General features: G+C 62.9%; 3 non-coding genes across 3 annotated transcripts; all 3 read left to right on the forward strand.

Moving 5' to 3' along the window:
* Positions 1-2,063: 2,063 nt before the first annotated feature.
* On the forward strand, positions 2,064-2,182 carry LOC131870123 (5S ribosomal RNA). The gene has a single exon (XR_009368472.1). It is a non-coding gene; the product is annotated as a 5S ribosomal RNA (ribosomal RNA).
* A 7,804-nt stretch (positions 2,183-9,986) lies between these two features.
* LOC131870127 (5S ribosomal RNA) lies at positions 9,987-10,105 on the forward strand. Its single transcript, XR_009368476.1, has one exon. It is a non-coding gene; the product is annotated as a 5S ribosomal RNA (ribosomal RNA).
* A 7,804-nt stretch (positions 10,106-17,909) lies between these two features.
* Positions 17,910-18,028, forward strand: LOC131870128 (5S ribosomal RNA). The gene has a single exon (XR_009368477.1). It is a non-coding gene; the product is annotated as a 5S ribosomal RNA (ribosomal RNA).
* Positions 18,029-24,441: the final 6,413 nt, after the last annotated feature.

Below are 24,441 nucleotides of genomic sequence, written 5' to 3' on the forward strand. Positions count from 1 at the left end.
CACTTCGGAGCGCTCCTTGGTGCGCACCATGGTGCCCACCAGGGCGCACCCGAGGCAAACCGGGCTCCGACTTCGTGCACGCCGCACCTTGGAGCACACATCGGAGCGCTCCCAGGTTCGCACCAGCGTTGCGCACCTTTGATGCGCTGCCTTCACTAATTTCCAGAAAAGGCAAAAAAAAACGATATTTTAAAATTTCCGTTCTGAAAGATAGTGAAAAAAACGGAACGCGGGTGCCATCTTGAGCCCTTCCTGATGCGCAGCCCAGGCAAGTTGTGCGCACCAAGGTGCCCACCCTGGCGGAGGTGCGCGCCCGGGGCAAACCGGGCTCCGACTTCGTGCACTGCATGGTGCCCACCAAGGCGCGCAACCCAGCCAAGGTGCCCACCGCAGCGAAGGTGCACGCGAGGTGCGCACCCGAGGTGCACACCCGGGGCAAACCGGGCTCCGACTTCGTGCACGCCGCACCTTGGAGCACACTTCAGAGCGCTCCTTGGTACGCACCAGGGCGCGCAACCCAGCCAAGGTGCTCACCCCGGCGAAGGTGCACGCGAGGTGCGCACCCGGGGCAAACCGGGCTCGGACTTCGTGCACGCCGCACCTTGGAGCACACATCGGAGCGCTCCCGGGTTCGCACCAGCATTGCGCACCTTTGATGCGCTGCCTTCACTAATTTCCAGAAAAGGCAAAAAAAAGAAAAAAATGAGATTTTAAAATTTCCGTTTTGAAAGATAGTGAAAAAAACGGAACGCGGGTGCCATCTTGAGCCCGCCCTGGTGTGCAGCCCAGGCAAGTTGTGCGCACCAAGGCACCCACCCTGGCCAAGGTGGGTCACGGGGTGGGTCCTAGGGTGGGTAACGGGGTGGGTACTAAGGTGCGTGCCAAGGTGGGTCATAGGGTGGGTGCCAAGGTGGGCACCAGGGTGGGTGTGCACCAACCCTAGCCAGGGTAGGTCACGGGGTGGTTGTCGGGGTGGGCGTCAAGGAGCCAAGGTGGGTGGCAAGTAGCCAAGTTGCGTGCCAAGGTGGGTGTCGGGGTGGGTGCCAAGGATCCAAGGTGGGTGCCAAGGAACCAAGGTGGGTGTCTGGGTGGGTGCCGAGGTGGGAGCCAGGGTGGGTCCCAAGGTGAGTGCAAAGGTGGGTGCCAGGGTCAAGGTGAGTGCCAATGTGGGTTCCAAGGTGCCAGGGTCAGGGTGAGTGCCAATGTGGGTTCAAAGGTGCTAAGTTGGGTGCGAGGTTGGGTGCGAGGGTGGGTGGGTGCCAAGGTGTGCTAGGTGGAAGCCCGGGTGGGTCGGCATCCCATGGGTGTCGAGTTGGGTGCCTGATGGGTGCTTCTTGTCAAGTTTTAGTCGTCGGGACTCATTTCGAGCCTTAGAGGTCGTTTCTTGTCCGGTTGCCCTGTCTTCGACCTGGGAACCCAATTTTGGTCCTCGGGTCCCATTTTTTTTTGTCTCGCATCCCACTTTTGGCCTGTGGCCTTTTCGGGGTCGATTCTCGTTTTGGGCATCAGAGCATGTTTCTTCTCCTAAAACCCAATATTTGTTTATTAAGTCTCGGAACACATTTTTGTTCTCGTGGACCCATCATGGGTCTTGGAACGCATTTGTGGTCCTTGGGTCCCATTTTGCATCCCGAAACTTGTGTTTTGGTGCTTGATCCCTATTTTGGGTGCCCACCTTGCACCAAGTGCGCACCCGGGGCAAACCGAGCGCCTTGGTGCACCGGGGCAAGATCGAGCGTGCACCCGAGGCGCCCCGAACATGCACCAAGGTGCACTCGGCCCACATGTGAGCGCAGGTCGTTGCGCCCGAGGTGGTGTGTGGGCACCGCGTTGCAGACGGGACACTGCACGCACACGACGCCCCCTCCAGGTGCACGCACGTAGGCCGGGCCGGGTGCACACCCGACGCCCTAGCAAGGTGCGCGCACCCGGGCAGGGCTCACACTTGGCGAACGGGGCGCACTTCGCGAGGGAGGGTGTGCACCTCGACGGGGGTGGGTGGCCGGGGTGGATTCGCACGTGGGTCGCGGTTTGCTAAGTACACACTGCGACAAGCTCATAACGGGTGCGATCATACCAGCGTTAGTGCACCGGATCCCATCAGAACTCCGCAGTTAAGCGCGCTTGGGCCGGAGTAGTACTGGGATGGGTGACCTCCCGGGAAGTCCCGGTGTTGCACCCTTTTTTAGTTTTTCGCCGGGCGTCGCAATGCTATTTGAATAAACCTTTTGCCCGTTTGCGTTCTCGTCGGGGCCGGGCCGGGCCGGGGTGCGCTGCCCGCACTACCGCGCGCGCGGGGGCGACACCGAGCGCGCACCCGAGGCGCCCCGAGCACACAGGCCACGGTGCAACCCGGGCGTTGTGCGCGCACCCCGGTGCGCCCGAGGTGCTGCGCGCGCACCCAGGTGAAATCGGTGTGCACCTCGGCCAGTGCGCGCTCGGTCGAGTCGCGCACGTTGGCCAAGGTGCACGGTGATGTTTCTTACTCTAAGGTTCCGCACCAGACGCCCGAGACAGGTGAGCGAAGCTGGGCGGGGCCGGGTGCGCGGCCGGGGCAGGTGCACGCAGCTGGAGAGAGCTTTGGAGCACACTTCGGAGCGCACCAATGATGCGCTCCATTCAAAAGTTTCCTGAAAAGGCAAAAAAAGTTGAGATTATAGAATTTCCCACTTGAGAGATTGTAAAAAAAAAAAATTTAAAATGAAGGAAACGCGGGTGCCAAGGTGTGCGCAGCCCAGCCAAGGTGTGCGCACCAAGGCGCCCACCCTGGCGAAGGTGCACGCAAGGTGCGCACCCGAGGCAAACCGGACAATTAACCCAACTTTCGACTTCGCGCGCACCTTGGAGCGCACTTCGGAGCGCTCCTTGGTGCGCACCAATCTTGGGCACCTCGGAGTGCACCATGGCGCCCACCAAGGTGCGCACCCGGGGCAAACCGAGCTCCGACTTCGTGCGCACCTTGGAGCGCACGAAAGGTGCGCACCATGGCGCCCACCAAGGTGCGCAGCCCAGCCAAGGCGTGCGCATCAAGGTGCGCACCCTGGCGAAGGTGCGCACCCGGGGCAAACCGAGCTCCGACTTCGTGCGCACCTTGGAGCGCACAAAAGGTGCGCAACCCAGCCAAGGTGTGCGCACCCCGGTCAAACCGAGCTCCGAATCGTGCGCACCAGAGGTGCACGCCATCGTGCGCACCTTGGAGCACACTTCGGAGCCCTCCTTGGTGCGCGCCGATGTTGCGCACCTCGGAGCGCACCCGGGGAAAACAATGCAATTAACCCGACTTTCGACTTCGTGGGCACCTCGGAGCGCTCTCGGGTTCGCACCTCGGAGCACACCGAGGTGCGCACCTTTGATGCGCTGCCTTCACCAATTTCCAGAAAAGGCAAGAAAACATTGAGAAGGTGTGCGCACCGAGGTGCCCACCCTGGCGAAGGTGCACGCGAGGTGCGCACCCGGGGCAAACCGGGCTCCGACTTCGTGCACGCCGCACCTTGGAGCACACTTTGGAGCGCTCCTTGGTGCGCACCAGGGCGCGCAACCCAGCCGAGGTGCCCACCCCGGCGAAGGTGCACGCGAGGTGCGCACCCGGGGCAAACCGGGCTCCGACTTCGTGCACGCCATGGTGCCCACCGCGGCGAAGGTGCACGCGAGGTGCGCACCCGGGGCAAACCGGGCTCCGACTTCGTGCACGCCGCACCTTGGAGCACACTTCGGAGCGCTCCTTGGTGCGCACCATGGTGCCCACCAGGGCGCGCAACCCCGCCGAAGGTGCACGCGAGGTGCGCACCCGGGGCAAACCGGGCTCCGACTTCGTGCACGCCGCACCTTGGAGCACACTTCGGAGCGCTCCTTGGTGCGCACCATGGTGCCCACCAGGGCGCGCAACCCCGCCGAAGGTGCACGCGAGGTGCGCACCCGGGGCAAACCGGGCTCCGACTTCGTGCACGCCATGGTGCGCACCGCGGCGAAGGTGCGCACCCGGGGCAAACCGGGCTCCGACTTCGTGCACGCCGCACCTTGGAGCACACTTCGGAGCGCTCCTTGGTGCGCACCAGGGCGCGCAACCCAGCCGAGGTGCCCACCCCGGCGAAGGTGCACGCGAGGTGCGTACCCGGGGCAAACCGGGCTCCGACTTCGTGCACGCCGCACCTTGGAGCACACTTCGGAGCGCTCCTTGGTGCGCACCATGGTGCCCACCAGGCCGCGCAACCCAGCCAAGGTGTGCGCACCAAGGTGCACGCGAGGTGCGCACCCGGGGCAAACCGGGGTCCGACTTCGTGCACGCCGCACCTTGGAGCACACATCGGGGCGCTCCCGGGTTCGCACCGGCGTTGCGCACCGTGGTGGGCACCTCGGAGCACACCAAGGTGGGCAGCGAGGTGCGCACCTTTGATGCGATGCCTTCACTAATTTCCATAAAAGGCAAAAAAAAAACGAGATTTTAAAATTTCCGTTTTGAAAGATAGTGAGAAAAAGGGAATGCTGGTGCCATCTTGAGCCCGCCCTGGTGCGCAGCCCAGCCAAGGTGTGCGCACCAAGGTGCCCACCCTGGCGAAGGTGCGCGCCCGGGCAATTAACCCAACTTCCAACTTCGCGCGCGCCAGGGTGGGAGCGCACCCAACAACCGGGCCTGGGAAGAGCCAATGCGAGAAACCCCACCAAACGCTCTGACAAAAAAAGAGGGGGCGCTCCAGTAACCCCGCTTCGGAGCGCACCCTGGGCAAACCCAGCCAAGGTGCCCACCCCGGCCAAGGTGCAGGCGAGGTGCGCACCCGGGGCAAACCGGGCTCCGACAACGTGCACGCCGCACCTTGGAGCACACTTCGTAGCGCTCCCGGGTGCGCACCTCAGAGCACACCAAGGTGGGCAGCGAGGTGCGCACCTTTGATGCGCTGCCTTCACTAATTTCCAGAAAAGGCAAAAAAAAAAGGAGATTTTAAAATTTCCGTTTTGAAAGATAGTGAAAAAAACGGAACGCGCGTGCCATCTTGAGCCCGCCCTGGTGCGCAGCCCAGGTAAGGTGCCCACCCTGGCAAAGGTGCGCACCCGGGCAATTAACCCTACTTCCGACTTCGTGCGCGCCAGGGTGGCAACCGGGCCTCGGAAGAGCCAATGCGAGAAACCCCACCAAACGCTCCGACAAAAAAAGAGGCGGCGCTCCAATAACCCCGCTTCGGAGCGCAGCCGGGGCAAACCCAGCCAAGGTGCCCACCCCGACGAAGGTGCACGCGAGGTGCGCACCCGGGGCAAACCGGGCTCCGACAACGTGCACGCAGCACCTTGGAGCACACTTCGAAGCACTCCCGGGTGCCCACCGGCGTTGCGCACCGTGGTGGGCAGCGAGGTGCGCACCTTTGATGCGCTGCCTTCACTAATTTCCAGAAAAAGGCAAAAAAAAATGAGATTTTAAAATTTCCGTTTTGAAAGATAGTGAAAAAAAAGGAACGCGGGTGCCATCTTGAGCCCGCCCTGGTGCGCAGCCCAGGCAAGGCATGCGCACCAAGGTGCCCACCCGAGGTGCACACCCGGGGCAAACCGGGCTCCGACTTCGTGCAGGCCGCACCTTGGAGCACACTTCGGAGCGCTCCTTGGTGCGCACCATGGTGCCCACCAGGGCGCGCAACCCAGCCAAGGTCTGCACACTAAGGTGCCCACCCCGGCGAAGGTGCACGCGAGGTGCGCACCCGGGGCAAACCGGGCTCCGACTTCGTGCACGCCATGGTGCCCACCGCGGCGAAGGTGCACGCGAGGTGCGCACCCGGGGCAAACCGGGCTCCGACTTCGTGCACGCCGCACCTTGGAGCACACTTCGGAGCGCTCCTTGGTGCGCACCATGGTGCCCACCAGGGCGCGCAACCCAGCCAAGGTGTGCGCACCAAGGTGCACGCGAGGTGCGCACCCGGGGCAAACCGGGGTCCGACTTCGTGCACGCCGCACCTTGGAGCACACATCGGAGCGCTCCCAGGTTCGCACCAGCGTTGCGCACCTTTGATGCGCTGCCTTCACTAATTTCCAGAAAAGGCAAAAAAAAACGATATTTTAAAATTTCCGTTCTGAAAGATAGTGAAAAAAACGGAACGCGGGTGCCATCTTGAGCCCTTCCTGGTGCGCAGCCCAGGCAAGTTGTGCGCACCAAGGTGCCCACCCTGGCGGAGGTGCGCGCCCGGGGCAAACCGGGCTCCGACTTCGTGCACTGCATGGTGCCCACCAAGGCGCGCAACCCAGCCAAGGTGCCCACCGCAGCGAAGGTGCACGCGAGGTGCACACCCGGGGCAAACCGGGCTCCGACTTCGTGCACGCCGCACCTTGGAGCACACTTCAGAGCGCTCCTTGGTGCGCACCAGGGCGCGCAACCCAGCCGAGGTGCCCACCCCGGCGAAGGTGCACGCGAGGTGCGCACCCGGGGCAAACCGGGCTCCGACTTCGTGCACGCCATGGTGCCCACCGCGGCGAAGGTGCGCACCCGGGGCAAACCGGGCTCCGACTTCGTGCACGCCGCACCTTGGAGCACACTTCGGAGCGCTCCTTGGTGCGCACCATGGTGCCCACCAGGCCGCGCAACCCAGCCAAGGTGTGCGCACCAAGGTGCACGCGAGGTGCGCACCCGGGGCAAACCGGGGTCCGACTTCGTGCACGCCGCACCTTGGAGCACACATCGGGGCGCTCCCGGGTTCGCACCGGCGTTGCGCACCGTGGTGGGCACCTCGGAGCACACCAAGGTGGGCAGCGAGGTGCGCACCTTTGATGCGATGCCTTCACTAATTTCCATAAAAGGCAAAAAAAAAACGAGATTTTAAAATTTCCGTTTTGAAAGATAGTGAGAAAAAGGGAATGCTGGTGCCATCTTGAGCCCGCCCTGGTGCGCAGCCCAGCCAAGGTTTGCGCACCAAGGTGCCCACCCTGGCGAAGGTGCGCGCCCGGGCAATTAACCCAACTTCCAACTTCGCGCGCGCCAGGGTGGGAGCGCACCCAACAACCGGGCCTGGGAAGAGCCAATGCGAGAAACCCCACCAAACTCTCTGACAAAAAAAGAGGGGGCGCTCCAGTAACCCCGCTTCGGAGCGCACCCTGGGCAAACCCAGCCAAGGTGCCCACCCCGGCCAAGGTGCAGGCGAGGTGCGCACCCGGGGCAAACCGGGCTCCGACAACGTGCACGCCGCACCTTGGAGCACACTTCGTAGCGCTCCCGGGTGCGCACCTCAGAGCACACCAAGGTGGGCAGCGAGGTGCGCACCTTTGATGCGCTGCCTTCACTAATTTCCAGAAAAGGCAAAAAAAAAAGGAGATTTTAAAATTTCCGTTTTGAAAGATAGTGAAAAAAACGGAACGCGCGTGCCATCTTGAGCCCGCCCTGGTGCGCAGCCCAGGTAAGGTGCCACCCTGGCAAAGGTGCGCACCCGGGCAATTAACCCTACTTCCGACTTCGTGCGCGCCAGGGTGGCAACCGGGCCTCGGAAGAGCCAATGCGAGAAACCCCACCAAACGCTCCGACAAAAAAAGAGGCGGCGCTCCAATAACCCCGCTTCGGAGCGCAGCCGGGGCAAACCAAGCCAAGGTGCCCACCCCGACGAAGGTGCACGCGAGGTGCGCACCCGGGGCAAACCGGGCTCCGACAACGTGCACGCAGCACCTTGGAGCACACTTCGAAGCACTCCCGGGTGCCCACCGGCGTTGCGCACCGTGGTGGGCAGCGAGGTGCGCACCTTTGATGCGCTGCCTTCACTAATTTCCAGAAAAAGGCAAAAAAAAATGAGATTTTAAAATTTCCGTTTTGAAAGATAGTGAAAAAAAAGGAACGCGGGTGCCATCTTGAGCCCGCCCTGGTGCGCAGCCCAGGCAAGGCATGCGCACCAAGGTGCCCACCCGAGGTGCACACCCGGGGCAAACCGGGCTCCGACTTCGTGCAGGCCGCACCTTGGAGCACACTTCGGAGCGCTCCTTGGTGCGCACCATGGTGCCCACCAGGGCGCACCCGAGGCAAACCGGGCTCCGACTTCGTGCACGCCGCACCTTGGAGCACACATCGGAGCGCTCCCAGGTTCGCACCAGCGTTGCGCACCTTTGATGCGCTGCCTTCACTAATTTCCAGAAAAGGCAAAAAAAAACGATATTTTAAAATTTCCGTTCTGAAAGATAGTGAAAAAAACGGAACGCGGGTGCCATCTTGAGCCCTTCCTGATGCGCAGCCCAGGCAAGTTGTGCGCACCAAGGTGCCCACCCTGGCGGAGGTGCGCGCCCGGGGCAAACCGGGCTCCGACTTCGTGCACTGCATGGTGCCCACCAAGGCGCGCAACCCAGCCAAGGTGCCCACCGCAGCGAAGGTGCACGCGAGGTGCGCACCCGAGGTGCACACCCGGGGCAAACCGGGCTCCGACTTCGTGCACGCCGCACCTTGGAGCACACTTCAGAGCGCTCCTTGGTACGCACCAGGGCGCGCAACCCAGCCAAGGTGCTCACCCCGGCGAAGGTGCACGCGAGGTGCGCACCCGGGGCAAACCGGGCTCGGACTTCGTGCACGCCGCACCTTGGAGCACACATCGGAGCGCTCCCGGGTTCGCACCAGCATTGCGCACCTTTGATGCGCTGCCTTCACTAATTTCCAGAAAAGGCAAAAAAAAGAAAAAAATGAGATTTTAAAATTTCCGTTTTGAAAGATAGTGAAAAAAACGGAACGCGGGTGCCATCTTGAGCCCGCCCTGGTGTGCAGCCCAGGCAAGTTGTGCGCACCAAGGCACCCACCCTGGCCAAGGTGGGTCACGGGGTGGGTCCTAGGGTGGGTAACGGGGTGGGTACTAAGGTGCGTGCTAAGGTGGGTCATAGGGTGGGTGCCAAGGTGGGCACCAGGGTGGGTGTGCACCAACCCTAGCCAGGGTAGGTCACGGGGTGGTTGTCGGGGTGGGCGTCAAGGAGCCAAGGTGGGTGGCAAGTAGCCAAGTTGCGTGCCAAGGTGGGTGTCGGGGTGGGTGCCAAGGATCCAAGGTGGGTGCCAAGGAACCAAGGTGGGTGTCTGGGTGGGTGCCGAGGTGGGAGCCAGGGTGGGTCCCAAGGTGAGTGCAAAGGTGGGTGCCAGGGTCAAGGTGAGTGCCAATGTGGGTTCCAAGGTGCCAGGGTCAGGGTGAGTGCCAATGTGGGTTCAAAGGTGCTAAGTTGGGTGCGAGGTTGGGTGCGAGGGTGGGTGGGTGCCAAGGTGTGCTAGGTGGAAGCCCGGGTGGGTCGGCATCCCATGGGTGTCGAGTTGGGTGCCTGATGGGTGCTTCTTGTCAAGTTTTAGTCGTCGGGACTCATTTCGAGCCTTAGAGGTCGTTTCTTGTCCGGTTGCCCTGTCTTCGACCTGGGAACCCAATTTTGGTCCTCGGGTCCCATTTTTTTTTGTCTCGCATCCCACTTTTGGCCTGTGGCCTTTTCGGGGTCGATTCTCGTTTTGGGCATCAGAGCATGTTTCTTCTCCTAAAACCCAATATTTGTTTATTAAGTCTCGGAACACATTTTTGTTCTCGTGGACCCATCATGGGTCTTGGAACGCATTTGTGGTCCTTGGGTCCCATTTTGCATCCCGAAACTTGTGTTTTGGTGCTTGATCCCTATTTTGGGTGCCCACCTTGCACCAAGTGCGCACCCGGGGCAAACCGAGCGCCTTGGTGCACCGGGGCAAGATCGAGCGTGCACCCGAGGCGCCCCGAACATGCACCAAGGTGCACTCGGCCCACATGTGAGCGCAGGTCGTTGCGCCCGAGGTGGTGTGTGGGCACCGCGTTGCAGACGGGACACTGCACGCACACGACGCCCCCTCCAGGTGCACGCACGTAGGCCGGGCCGGGTGCACACCCGACGCCCTAGCAAGGTGCGCGCACCCGGGCAGGGCTCACACTTGGCGAACGGGGCGCACTTCGCGAGGGAGGGTGTGCACCTCGACGGGGGTGGGTGGCCGGGGTGGATTCGCACGTGGGTCGCGGTTTGCTAAGTACACACTGCGACAAGCTCATAACGGGTGCGATCATACCAGCGTTAGTGCACCGGATCCCATCAGAACTCCGCAGTTAAGCGCGCTTGGGCCGGAGTAGTACTGGGATGGGTGACCTCCCGGGAAGTCCCGGTGTTGCACCCTTTTTTAGTTTTTCGCCGGGCGTCGCAATGCTATTTGAATAAACCTTTTGCCCGTTTGCGTTCTCGTCGGGGCCGGGCCGGGCCGGGGTGCGCTGCCCGCACTACCGCGCGCGCGGGGGCGACACCGAGCGCGCACCCGAGGCGCCCCGAGCACACAGGCCACGGTGCAACCCGGGCGTTGTGCGCGCACCCCGGTGCGCCCGAGGTGCTGCGCGCGCACCCAGGTGAAATCGGTGTGCACCTCGGCCAGTGCGCGCTCGGTCGAGTCGCGCACGTTGGCCAAGGTGCACGGTGATGTTTCTTACTCTAAGGTTCCGCACCAGACGCCCGGGACAGGTGAGCGAAGCTGGGCGGGGCCGGGTGCGCGGCCGGGGCAGGTGCACGCAGCTGGAGAGAGCTTTGGAGCACACTTCGGAGCGCACCAATGATGCGCTCCATTCAAAAGTTTCCTGAAAAGGCAAAAAAAGTTGAGATTATAGAATTTCCCACTTGAGAGATTGTAAAAAAAAAAAATTTAAAATGAAGGAAACGCGGGTGCCAAGGTGTGCGCAGCCCAGCCAAGGTGTGCGCACCAAGGCGCCCACCCTGGCGAAGGTGCACGCAAGGTGCGCACCCGAGGCAAACCGGACAATTAACCCAACTTTCGACTTCGCGCGCACCTTGGAGCGCACTTCGGAGCGCTCCTTGGTGCGCACCAATCTTGGGCACCTCGGAGTGCACCATGGCGCCCACCAAGGTGCGCACCCGGGGCAAACCGAGCTCCGACTTCGTGCGCACCTTGGAGCGCACGAAAGGTGCGCACCATGGCGCCCACCAAGGTGCGCAGCCCAGCCAAGGCGTGCGCATCAAGGTGCGCACCCTGGCGAAGGTGCGCACCCGGGGCAAACCGAGCTCCGACTTCGTGCGCACCTTGGAGCGCACAAAAGGTGCGCAACCCAGCCAAGGTGTGCGCACCCCGGTCAAACCGAGCTCCGAATCGTGCGCACCAGAGGTGCACGCCATCGTGCGCACCTTGGAGCACACTTCGGAGCCCTCCTTGGTGCGCGCCGATGTTGCGCACCTCGGAGCGCACCCGGGGAAAACAATGCAATTAACCCGACTTTCGACTTCGTGGGCACCTCGGAGCGCTCTCGGGTTCGCACCTCGGAGCACACCGAGGTGCGCACCTTTGATGCGCTGCCTTCACCAATTTCCAGAAAAGGCAAGAAAACATTGAGAAGGTGTGCGCACCGAGGTGCCCACCCTGGCGAAGGTGCACGCGAGGTGCGCACCCGGGGCAAACCGGGCTCCGACTTCGTGCACGCCGCACCTTGGAGCACACTTCGGAGCGCTCCTTGGTGCGCACCAGGGCGCGCAACCCAGCCGAGGTGCCCACCCCGGCGAAGGTGCACGCGAGGTGCGCACCCGGGGCAAACCGGGCTCCGACTTCGTGCACGCCATGGTGCCCACCGCGGCGAAGGTGCACGCGAGGTGCGCACCCGGGGCAAACCGGGCTCCGACTTCGTGCACGCCGCACCTTGGAGCACACTTCGGAGCGCTCCTTGGTGCGCACCATGGTGCCCACCAGGGCGCGCAACCCCGCCGAAGGTGCACGCGAGGTGCGCACCCGGGGCAAACCGGGCTCCGACTTCGTGCACGCCGCACCTTGGAGCACACTTCGGAGCGCTCCTTGGTGCGCACCATGGTGCCCACCAGGGCGCGCAACCCCGCCGAAGGTGCACGCGAGGTGCGCACCCGGGGCAAACCGGGCTCCGACTTCGTGCACGCCATGGTGCGCACCGCGGCGAAGGTGCGCACCCGGGGCAAACCGGGCTCCGACTTCGTGCACGCCGCACCTTGGAGCACACTTCGGAGCGCTCCTTGGTGCGCACCAGGGCGCGCAACCCAGCCGAGGTGCCCACCCCGGCGAAGGTGCACGCGAGGTGCGTACCCGGGGCAAACCGGGCTCCGACTTCGTGCACGCCGCACCTTGGAGCACACTTCGGAGCGCTCCTTGGTGCGCACCATGGTGCCCACCAGGCCGCGCAACCCAGCCAAGGTGTGCGCACCAAGGTGCACGCGAGGTGCGCACCCGGGGCAAACCGGGGTCCGACTTCGTGCACGCCGCACCTTGGAGCACACATCGGGGCGCTCCCGGGTTCGCACCGGCGTTGCGCACCGTGGTGGGCACCTCGGAGCACACCAAGGTGGGCAGCGAGGTGCGCACCTTTGATGCGATGCCTTCACTAATTTCCATAAAAGGCAAAAAAAAAACGAGATTTTAAAATTTCCGTTTTGAAAGATAGTGAGAAAAAGGGAATGCTGGTGCCATCTTGAGCCCGCCCTGGTGCGCAGCCCAGCCAAGGTGTGCGCACCAAGGTGCCCACCCTGGCGAAGGTGCGCGCCCGGGCAATTAACCCAACTTCCAACTTCGCGCGCGCCAGGGTGGGAGCGCACCCAACAACCGGGCCTGGGAAGAGCCAATGCGAGAAACCCCACCAAACGCTCTGACAAAAAAAGAGGGGGCGCTCCAGTAACCCCGCTTCGGAGCGCACCCTGGGCAAACCCAGCCAAGGTGCCCACCCCGGCCAAGGTGCAGGCGAGGTGCGCACCCGGGGCAAACCGGGCTCCGACAACGTGCACGCCGCACCTTGGAGCACACTTCGTAGCGCTCCCGGGTGCGCACCTCAGAGCACACCAAGGTGGGCAGCGAGGTGCGCACCTTTGATGCGCTGCCTTCACTAATTTCCAGAAAAGGCAAAAAAAAAAGGAGATTTTAAAATTTCCGTTTTGAAAGATAGTGAAAAAAACGGAACGCGCGTGCCATCTTGAGCCCGCCCTGGTGCGCAGCCCAGGTAAGGTGCCCACCCTGGCAAAGGTGCGCACCCGGGCAATTAACCCTACTTCCGACTTCGTGCGCGCCAGGGTGGCAACCGGGCCTCGGAAGAGCCAATGCGAGAAACCCCACCAAACGCTCCGACAAAAAAAGAGGCGGCGCTCCAATAACCCCGCTTCGGAGCGCAGCCGGGGCAAACCCAGCCAAGGTGCCCACCCCGACGAAGGTGCACGCGAGGTGCGCACCCGGGGCAAACCGGGCTCCGACAACGTGCACGCAGCACCTTGGAGCACACTTCGAAGCACTCCCGGGTGCCCACCGGCGTTGCGCACCGTGGTGGGCAGCGAGGTGCGCACCTTTGATGCGCTGCCTTCACTAATTTCCAGAAAAAGGCAAAAAAAAATGAGATTTTAAAATTTCCGTTTTGAAAGATAGTGAAAAAAAAGGAACGCGGGTGCCATCTTGAGCCCGCCCTGGTGCGCAGCCCAGGCAAGGCATGCGCACCAAGGTGCCCACCCGAGGTGCACACCCGGGGCAAACCGGGCTCCGACTTCGTGCAGGCCGCACCTTGGAGCACACTTCGGAGCGCTCCTTGGTGCGCACCATGGTGCCCACCAGGGCGCGCAACCCAGCCAAGGTCTGCACACCAAGGTGCCCACCCCGGCGAAGGTGCACGCGAGGTGCGCACCCGGGGCAAACCGGGCTCCGACTTCGTGCACGCCATGGTGCCCACCGCGGCGAAGGTGCACGCGAGGTGCGCACCCGGGGCAAACCGGGCTCCGACTTCGTGCACGCCGCACCTTGGAGCACACTTCGGAGCGCTCCTTGGTGCGCACCATGGTGCCCACCAGGGCGCGCAACCCAGCCAAGGTGTGCGCACCAAGGTGCACGCGAGGTGCGCACCCGGGGCAAACCGGGGTCCGACTTCGTGCACGCCGCACCTTGGAGCACACATCGGAGCGCTCCCAGGTTCGCACCAGCGTTGCGCACCTTTGATGCGCTGCCTTCACTAATTTCCAGAAAAGGCAAAAAAAAACGATATTTTAAAATTTCCGTTCTGAAAGATAGTGAAAAAAACGGAACGCGGGTGCCATCTTGAGCCCTTCCTGGTGCGCAGCCCAGGCAAGTTGTGCGCACCAAGGTGCCCACCCTGGCGGAGGTGCGCGCCCGGGGCAAACCGGGCTCCGACTTCGTGCACTGCATGGTGCCCACCAAGGCGCGCAACCCAGCCAAGGTGCCCACCGCAGCGAAGGTGCACGCGAGGTGCACACCCGGGGCAAACCGGGCTCCGACTTCGTGCACGCCGCACCTTGGAGCACACTTCAGAGCGCTCCTTGGTGCGCACCAGGGCGCGCAACCCAGCCGAGGTGCCCACCCCGGCGAAGGTGCACGCGAGGTGCGCACCCGGGGCAAACCGGGCTCCGACTTCGTGCACGCCATGGTGCCCACCGCGGCGAAGGTGCGCACCCGGGGCAAACCGGGCTCCGACTTCGTGCACGCCGCACCTTGGAGCACACTTCGGAGCGCTCCTTGGTGCGCACCATGGTGCCCACCAGGCCGCGCAACCCAGCCAAGGTGTGCGCACCAAGGTGCACGCGAGGTGCGCACCCGGGGCAAACCGGGGTCCGACTTCGTGCACGCCGCACCTTGGAGCACACATCGGGGCGCTCCCGGGTTCGCACCGGCGTTGCGCACCGTGGTGGGCACCTCGGAGCACACCAAGGTGGGCAGCGAGGTGCGCACCTTTGATGCGATGCCTTCACTAATTTCCATAAAAGGCAAAAAAAAAACGAGATTTTAAAATTTCCGTTTTGAAAGATAGTGAGAAAAAGGGAATGCTGGTGCCATCTTGAGCCCGCCCTGGTGCGCAGCCCAGCCAAGGTTTGCGCACCAAGGTGCCCACCCTGGCGAAGGTGCGCGCCCGGGCAATTAACCCAACTTCCAACTTCGCGCGCGCCAGGGTGGGAGCGCACCCAACAACCGGGCCTGGGAAGAGCCAATGCGAGAAACCCCACCAAACTCTCTGACAAAAAAAGAGGGGGCGCTCCAGTAACCCCGCTTCGGAGCGCACCCTGGGCAAACCCAGCCAAGGTGCCCACCCCGGCCAAGGTGCAGGCGAGGTGCGCACCCGGGGCAAACCGGGCTCCGACAACGTGCACGCCGCACCTTGGAGCACACTTCGTAGCGCTCCCGGGTGCGCACCTCAGAGCACACCAAGGTGGGCAGCGAGGTGCGCACCTTTGATGCGCTGCCTTCACTAATTTCCAGAAAAGGCAAAAAAAAAAGGAGATTTTAAAATTTCCGTTTTGAAAGATAGTGAAAAAAACGGAACGCGCGTGCCATCTTGAGCCCGCCCTGGTGCGCAGCCCAGGTAAGGTGCCACCCTGGCAAAGGTGCGCACCCGGGCAATTAACCCTACTTCCGACTTCGTGCGCGCCAGGGTGGCAACCGGGCCTCGGAAGAGCCAATGCGAGAAACCCCACCAAACGCTCCGACAAAAAAAGAGGCGGCGCTCCAATAACCCCGCTTCGGAGCGCAGCCGGGGCAAACCAAGCCAAGGTGCCCACCCCGACGAAGGTGCACGCGAGGTGCGCACCCGGGGCAAACCGGGCTCCGACAACGTGCACGCAGCACCTTGGAGCACACTTCGAAGCACTCCCGGGTGCCCACCGGCGTTGCGCACCGTGGTGGGCAGCGAGGTGCGCACCTTTGATGCGCTGCCTTCACTAATTTCCAGAAAAAGGCAAAAAAAAATGAGATTTTAAAATTTCCGTTTTGAAAGATAGTGAAAAAAAAGGAACGCGGGTGCCATCTTGAGCCCGCCCTGGTGCGCAGCCCAGGCAAGGCATGCGCACCAAGGTGCCCACCCGAGGTGCACACCCGGGGCAAACCGGGCTCCGACTTCGTGCAGGCCGCACCTTGGAGCACACTTCGGAGCGCTCCTTGGTGCGCACCATGGTGCCCACCAGGGCGCACCCGAGGCAAACCGGGCTCCGACTTCGTGCACGCCGCACCTTGGAGCACACATCGGAGCGCTCCCAGGTTCGCACCAGCGTTGCGCACCTTTGATGCGCTGCCTTCACTAATTTCCAGAAAAGGCAAAAAAAAACGATATTTTAAAATTTCCGTTCTGAAAGATAGTGAAAAAAACGGAACGCGGGTGCCATCTTGAGCCCTTCCTGATGCGCAGCCCAGGCAAGTTGTGCGCACCAAGGTGCCCACCCTGGCGGAGGTGCGCGCCCGGGGCAAACCGGGCTCCGACTTCGTGCACTGCATGGTGCCCACCAAGGCGCGCAACCCAGCCAAGGTGCCCACCGCAGCGAAGGTGCACGCGAGGTGCGCACCCGAGGTGCACACCCGGGGCAAACCGGGCTCCGACTTCGTGCACGCCGCACCTTGGAGCACACTTCAGAGCGCTCCTTGGTACGCACCAGGGCGCGCAACCCAGCCAAGGTGCTCACCCCGGCGAAGGTGCACGCGAGGTGCGCACCCGGGGCAAACCGGGCTCGGACTTCGTGCACGCCGCACCTTGGAGCACACATCGGAGCGCTCCCGGGTTCGCACCAGCATTGCGCACCTTTGATGCGCTGCCTTCACTAATTTCCAGAAAAGGCAAAAAAAAGAAAAAAATGAGATTTTAAAATTTCCGTTTTGAAAGATAGTGAAAAAAACGGAACGCGGGTGCCATCTTGAGCCCGCCCTGGTGTGCAGCCCAGGCAAGTTGTGCGCACCAAGGCACCCACCCTGGCCAAGGTGGGTCACGGGGTGGGTCCTAGGGTGGGTAACGGGGTGGGTACTAAGGTGCGTGCCAAGGTGGGTCATAGGGTGGGTGCCAAGGTGGGCACCAGGGTGGGTGTGCACCAACCCTAGCCAGGGTAGGTCACGGGGTGGTTGTCGGGGTGGGCGTCAAGGAGCCAAGGTGGGTGGCAAGTAGCCAAGTTGCGTGCCAAGGTGGGTGTCGGGGTGGGTGCCAAGGATCCAAGGTGGGTGCCAAGGAACCAAGGTGGGTGTCTGGGTGGGTGCCGAGGTGGGAGCCAGGGTGGGTCCCAAGGTGAGTGCAAAGGTGGGTGCCAGGGTCAAGGTGAGTGCCAATGTGGGTTCCAAGGTGCCAGGGTCAGGGTGAGTGCCAATGTGGGTTCAAAGGTGCTAAGTTGGGTGCGAGGTTGGGTGCGAGGGTGGGTGGGTGCCAAGGTGTGCTAGGTGGAAGCCCGGGTGGGTCGGCATCCCATGGGTGTCGAGTTGGGTGCCTGATGGGTGCTTCTTGTCAAGTTTTAGTCGTCGGGACTCATTTCGAGCCTTAGAGGTCGTTTCTTGTCCGGTTGCCCTGTCTTCGACCTGGGAACCCAATTTTGGTCCTCGGGTCCCATTTTTTTTTGTCTCGCATCCCACTTTTGGCCTGTGGCCTTTTCGGGGTCGATTCTCGTTTTGGGCATCAGAGCATGTTTCTTCTCCTAAAACCCAATATTTGTTTATTAAGTCTCGGAACACATTTTTGTTCTCGTGGACCCATCATGGGTCTTGGAACGCATTTGTGGTCCTTGGGTCCCATTTTGCATCCCGAAACTTGTGTTTTGGTGCTTGATCCCTATTTTGGGTGCCCACCTTGCACCAAGTGCGCACCCGGGGCAAACCGAGCGCCTTGGTGCACCGGGGCAAGATCGAGCGTGCACCCGAGGCGCCCCGAACATGCACCAAGGTGCACTCGGCCCACATGTGAGCGCAGGTCGTTGCGCCCGAGGTGGTGTGTGGGCACCGCGTTGCAGACGGGACACTGCACGCACACGACGCCCCCTCCAGGTGCACGCACGTAGGCCGGGCCGGGTGCACACCCGACGCCCTAGCAAGGTGCGCGCACCCGGGCAGGGCTCACACTTGGCGAACGGGGCGCACTTCGCGAGGGAGGGTGTGCACCTCGACGGGGGTGGGTGGCCGGGGTGGATTCGCACGTGGGTCGCGGTTTGCTAAGTACACACTGCGACAAGCTCATAACGGGTGCGATCATACCAGCGTTAGTGCACCGGATCCCATCAGAACTCCGCAGTTAAGCGCGCTTGGGCCGGAGTAGTACTGGGATGGGTGACCTCCCGGGAAGTCCCGGTGTTGCACCCTTTTTTAGTTTTTCGCCGGGCGTCGCAATGCTATTTGAATAAACCTTTTGCCCGTTTGCGTTCTCGTCGGGGCCGGGCCGGGCCGGGGTGCGCTGCCCGCACTACCGCGCGCGCGGGGGGCGACACCGAGCGCGCACCCGAGGCGCCCCGAGCACACAGGCCACGGTGCAACCCGGGCGTTGTGCGCGCACCCCGGTGCGCCCGAGGTGCTGCGCGCGCACCCAGGTGAAATCGGTGTGCACCTCGGCCAGTGCGCGCTCGGTCGAGTCGCGCACGTTGGCCAAGGTGCACGGTGATGTTTCTTACTCTAAGGTTCCGCACCAGACGCCCGGGACAGGTGAGCGAAGCTGGGCGGGGCCGGGTGCGCGGCCGGGGCAGGTGCACGCAGCTGGAGAGAGCTTTGGAGCACACTTCGGAGCGCACCAATGATGCGCTCCATTCAAAAGTTTCCTGAAAAGGCAAAAAAAGTTGAGATTATAGAATTTCCCACTTGAGAGATTGTAAAAAAAAAAAATTTAAAATGAAGGAAACGCGGGTGCCAAGGTGTGCGCAGCCCAGCCAAGGTGTGCGCACCAAGGCGCCCACCCTGGCGAAGGTGCACGCAAGGTGCGCACCCGAGGCAAACCGGACAATTAACCCAACTTTCGACTTCGCGCGCACCTTGGAGCGCACTTCGGAGCGCTCCTTGGTGCGCACCAATCTTGGGCACCTCGGAGTGCACCATGGCGCCCACCAAGGTGCGCACCCGGGGCAAACCGAGCTCCGACTTCGTGCGCACCTTGGAGCGCACGAAAGGTGCGCACCATGGCGCCCACCAAGGTGCGCAGCCCAGCCAAGGCGTGCGCATCAAGGTGCGCACCCTGGCGAAGGTGCGCACCCGGGGCAAACCGAGCTCCGACTTCGTGCGCACCTTGGAGCGCACAAAAGGTGCGCAACCCAGCCAAGGTGTGCGCACCCCGGTCAAACCGAGCTCCGAATCGTGCGCACCAGAGGTGCACGCCATCGTGCGCACCTTGGAGCACACTTCGGAGCCCTCCTTGGTGCGCGCCGATGTTGCGCACCTCGGAGCGCACCCGGGGAAAACAATGCAATTAACCCGACTTTCGACTTCGTGGGCACCTCGGAGCGCTCTCGGGTTCGCACCTCGGAGCACACCGAGGTGCGCACCTTTGATGCGCTGCCTTCACCAATTTCCAGAAAAGGCAAGAAAACATTGAGAAGGTGTGCGCACCGAGGTGCCCACCCTGGCGAAGGTGCACGCGAGGTGCGCACCCGGGGCAAACCGGGCTCCGACTTCGTGCACGCCGCACCTTGGAGCACACTTCGGAGCGCTCCTTGGTGCGCACCAGGGCGCGCAACCCAGCCGAGGTGCCCACCCCGGCGAAGGTGCACGCGAGGTGCGCACCCGGGGCAAACCGGGCTCCGACTTCGTGCACGCCATGGTGCCCACCGCGGCGAAGGTGCACGCGAGGTGCGCACCCGGGGCAAACCGGGCTCCGACTTCGTGCACGCCGCACCTTGGAGCACACTTCGGAGCGCTCCTTGGTGCGCACCATGGTGCCCACCAGGGCGCGCAACCCCGCCGAAGGTGCACGCGAGGTGCGCACCCGGGGCAAACCGGGCTCCGACTTCGTGCACGCCGCACCTTGGAGCACACTTCGGAGCGCTCCTTGGTGCGCACCATGGTGCCCACCAGGGCGCGCAACCCCGCCGAAGGTGCACGCGAGGTGCGCACCCGGGGCAAACCGGGCTCCGACTTCGTGCACGCCATGGTGCGCACCGCGGCGAAGGTGCGCACCCGGGGCAAACCGGGCTCCGACTTCGTGCACGCCGCACCTTGGAGCACACTTCGGAGCGCTCCTTGGTGCGCACCAGGGCGCGCAACCCAGCCGAGGTGCCCACCCCGGCGAAGGTGCACGCGAGGTGCGTACCCGGGGCAAACCGGGCTCCGACTTCGTGCACGCCGCACCTTGGAGCACACTTCGGAGCGCTCCTTGGTGCGCACCATGGTGCCCACCAGGCCGCGCAACCCAGCCAAGGTGTGCGCACCAAGGTGCACGCGAGGTGCGCACCCGGGGCAAACCGGGGTCCGACTTCGTGCACGCCGCACCTTGGAGCACACATCGGGGCGCTCCCGGGTTCGCACCGGCGTTGCGCACCGTGGTGGGCACCTCGGAGCACACCAAGGTGGGCAGCGAGGTGCGCACCTTTGATGCGATGCCTTCACTAATTTCCATAAAAGGCAAAAAAAAAACGAGATTTTAAAATTTCCGTTTTGAAAGATAGTGAGAAAAAGGGAATGCTGGTGCCATCTTGAGCCCGCCCTGGTGCGCAGCCCAGCCAAGGTGTGCGCACCAAGGTGCCCACCCTGGCGAAGGTGCGCGCCCGGGCAATTAACCCAACTTCCAACTTCGCGCGCGCCAGGGTGGGAGCGCACCCAACAACCGGGCCTGGGAAGAGCCAATGCGAGAAACCCCACCAAACGCTCTGACAAAAAAAGAGGGGGCGCTCCAGTAACCCCGCTTCGGAGCGCACCCTGGGCAAACCCAGCCAAGGTGCCCACCCCGGCCAAGGTGCAGGCGAGGTGCGCACCCGGGGCAAACCGGGCTCCGACAACGTGCACGCCGCACCTTGGAGCACACTTCGTAGCGCTCCCGGGTGCGCACCTCAGAGCACACCAAGGTGGGCAGCGAGGTGCGCACCTTTGATGCGCTGCCTTCACTAATTTCCAGAAAAGGCAAAAAAAAAAGGAGATTTTAAAATTTCCGTTTTGAAAGATAGTGAAAAAAACGGAACGCGCGTGCCATCTTGAGCCCGCCCTGGTGCGCAGCCCAGGTAAGGTGCCCACCCTGGCAAAGGTGCGCACCCGGGCAATTAACCCTACTTCCGACTTCGTGCGCGCCAGGGTGGCAACCGGGCCTCGGAAGAGCCAATGCGAGAAACCCCACCAAACGCTCCGACAAAAAAAGAGGCGGCGCTCCAATAACCCCGCTTCGGAGCGCAGCCGGGGCAAACCCAGCCAAGGTGCCCACCCCGACGAAGGTGCACGCGAGGTGCGCACCCGGGGCAAACCGGGCTCCGACAACGTGCACGCAGCACCTTGGAGCACACTTCGAAGCACTCCCGGGTGCCCACCGGCGTTGCGCACCGTGGTGGGCAGCGAGGTGCGCACCTTTGATGCGCTGCCTTCACTAATTTCCAGAAAAAGGCAAAAAAAAATGAGATTTTAAAATTTCCGTTTTGAAAGATAGTGAAAAAAAAGGAACGCGGGTGCCATCTTGAGCCCGCCCTGGTGCGCAGCCCAGGCAAGGCATGCGCACCAAGGTGCCCACCCGAGGTGCACACCCGGGGCAAACCGGGCTCCGACTTCGTGCAGGCCGCACCTTGGAGCACACTTCGGAGCGCTCCTTGGTGCGCACCATGGTGCCCACCAGGGCGCGCAACCCAGCCAAGGTCTGCACACCAAGGTGCCCACCCCGGCGAAGGTGCACGCGAGGTGCGCACCCGGGGCAAACCGGGCTCCGACTTCGTGCACGCCATGGTGCCCACCGCGGCGAAGGTGCACGCGAGGTGCGCACCCGGGGCAAACCGGGCTCCGACTTCGTGCACGCCGCACCTTGGAGCACACTTCGGAGCGCTCCTTGGTGCGCACCATGGTGCCCACCAGGGCGCGCAACCCAGCCAAGGTGTGCGCACCAAGGTGCACGCGAGGTGCGCACCCGGGGCAAACCGGGGTCCGACTTCGTGCACGCCGCACCTTGGAGCACACATCGGAGCGCTCCCAGGTTCGCACCAGCGTTGCGCACCTTTGATGCGCTGCCTTCACTAATTTCCAGAAAAGGCAAAAAAAAACGATATTTTAAAATTTCCGTTCTGAAAGATAGTGAAAAAAACGGAACGCGGGTGCCATCTTGAGCCCTTCCTGGTGCGCAGCCCAGGCAAGTTGTGCGCACCAAGGTGCCCACCCTGGCGGAGGTGCGCGCCCGGGGCAAACCGGGCTCCGACTTCGTGCACTGCATGGTGCCCACCAAGGCGCGCAACCCAGCCAAGGTGCCCACCGCAGCGAAGGTGCACGCGAGGTGCACACCCGGGGCAAACCGGGCTCCGACTTCGTGCACGCCGCACCTTGGAGCACACTTCAGAGCGCTCCTTGGTGCGCACCAGGGCGCGCAACCCAGCCGAGGTGCCCACCCCGGCGAAGGTGCACGCGAGGTGCGCACCCGGGGCAAACCGGGCTCCGACTTCGTGCACGCCATGGTGCCCACCGCGGCGAAGGTGCGCACCCGGGGCAAACCGGGCTCCGACTTCGTGCACGCCGCACCTTGGAGCACACTTCGGAGCGCTCCTTGGTGCGCACCATGGTGCCCACCAGGCCGCGCAACCCAGCCAAGGTGTGCGCACCAAGGTGCACGCGAGGTGCGCACCCGGGGCAAACCGGGGTCCGACTTCGTGCACGCCGCACCTTGGAGCACACATCGGGGCGCTCCCGGGTTCGCACCGGCGTTGCGCACCGTGGTGGGCACCTCGGAGCACACCAAGGTGGGCAGCGAGGTGCGCACCTTTGATGCGATGCCTTCACTAATTTCCATAAAAGGCAAAAAAAAAACGAGATTTTAAAATTTCCGTTTTGAAAGATAGTGAGAAAAAGGGAATGCTGGTGCCATCTTGAGCCCGCCCTGGTGCGCAGCCCAGCCAAGGTTTGCGCACCAAGGTGCCCACCCTGGCGAAGGTGCGCGCCCGGGCAATTAACCCAACTTCCAACTTCGCGCGCGCCAGGGTGGGAGCGCACCCAACAACCGGGCCTGGGAAGAGCCAATGCGAGAAACCCCACCAAACTCTCTGACAAAAAAAGAGGGGGCGCTCCAGTAACCCCGCTTCGGAGCGCACCCTGGGCAAACCCAGCCAAGGTGCCCACCCCGGCCAAGGTGCAGGCGAGGTGCGCACCCGGGGCAAACCGGGCTCCGACAACGTGCACGCCGCACCTTGGAGCACACTTCGTAGCGCTCCCGGGTGCGCACCTCAGAGCACACCAAGGTGGGCAGCGAGGTGCGCACCTTTGATGCGCTGCCTTCACTAATTTCCAGAAAAGGCAAAAAAAAAAGGAGATTTTAAAATTTCCGTTTTGAAAGATAGTGAAAAAAACGGAACGCGCGTGCCATCTTGAGCCCGCCCTGGTGCGCAGCCCAGGTAAGGTGCCACCCTGGCAAAGGTGCGCACCCGGGCAATTAACCCTACTTCCGACTTCGTGCGCGCCAGGGTGGCAACCGGGCCTCGGAAGAGCCAATGCGAGAAACCCCACCAAACGCTCCGACAAAAAAAGAGGCGGCGCTCCAATAACCCCGCTTCGGAGCGCAGCCGGGGCAAACCAAGCCAAGGTGCCCACCCCGACGAAGGTGCACGCGAGGTGCGCACCCGGGGCAAACCGGGCTCCGACAACGTGCACGCAGCACCTTGGAGCACACTTCGAAGCACTCCCGGGTGCCCACCGGCGTTGCGCACCGTGGTGGGCAGCGAGGTGCGCACCTTTGATGCGCTGCCTTCACTAATTTCCAGAAAAAGGCAAAAAAAAATGAGATTTTAAAATTTCCGTTTTGAAAGATAGTGAAAAAAAAGGAACGCGGGTGCCATCTTGAGCCCGCCCTGGTGCGCAGCCCAGGCAAGGCATGCGCACCAAGGTGCCCACCCGAGGTGCACACCCGGGGCAAACCGGGCTCCGACTTCGTGCAGGCCGCACCTTGGAGCACACTTCGGAGCGCTCCTTGGTGCGCACCATGGTGCCCACCAGGGCGCACCCGAGGCAAACCGGGCTCCGACTTCGTGCACGCCGCACCTTGGAGCACACATCGGAGCGCTCCCAGGTTCGCACCAGCGTTGCGCACCTTTGATGCGCTGCCTTCACTAATTTCCAGAAAAGGCAAAAAAAAACGATATTTTAAAATTTCCGTTCTGAAAGATAGTGAAAAAAACGGAACGCGGGTGCCATCTTGAGCCCTTCCTGATGCGCAGCCCAGGTAAGTTGTGCGCACCAAGGTGCCCACCCTGGCGGAGGTGCGCGCCCGGGGCAAACCGGGCTCCGACTTCGTGCACTGCATGGTGCCCACCAAGGCGCGCAACCCAGCCAAGGTGCCCACCGCAGCGAAGGTGCACGCGAGGTGCGCACCCGAGGTGCACACCCGGGGCAAACCGGGCTCCGACTTCGTGCACGCCGCACCTTGGAGCACACTTCAGAGCGCTCCTTGGTACGCACCAGGGCGCGCAACCCAGCCAAGGTGCTCACCCCGGCGAAGGTGCACGCGAGGTGCGCACCCGGGGCAAACCGGGCTCGGACTTCGTGCACGCCGCACCTTGGAGCACACATCGGAGCGCTCCCGGGTTCGCACCAGCATTGCGCACCTTTGATGCGCTGCCTTCACT

Source organism: Cryptomeria japonica, unplaced genomic scaffold (assembly GCF_030272615.1).
Source record: "Cryptomeria japonica unplaced genomic scaffold, Sugi_1.0 HiC_scaffold_289, whole genome shotgun sequence".
Classification (NCBI taxonomy): domain Eukaryota; kingdom Viridiplantae; phylum Streptophyta; class Pinopsida; order Cupressales; family Cupressaceae; genus Cryptomeria; species Cryptomeria japonica.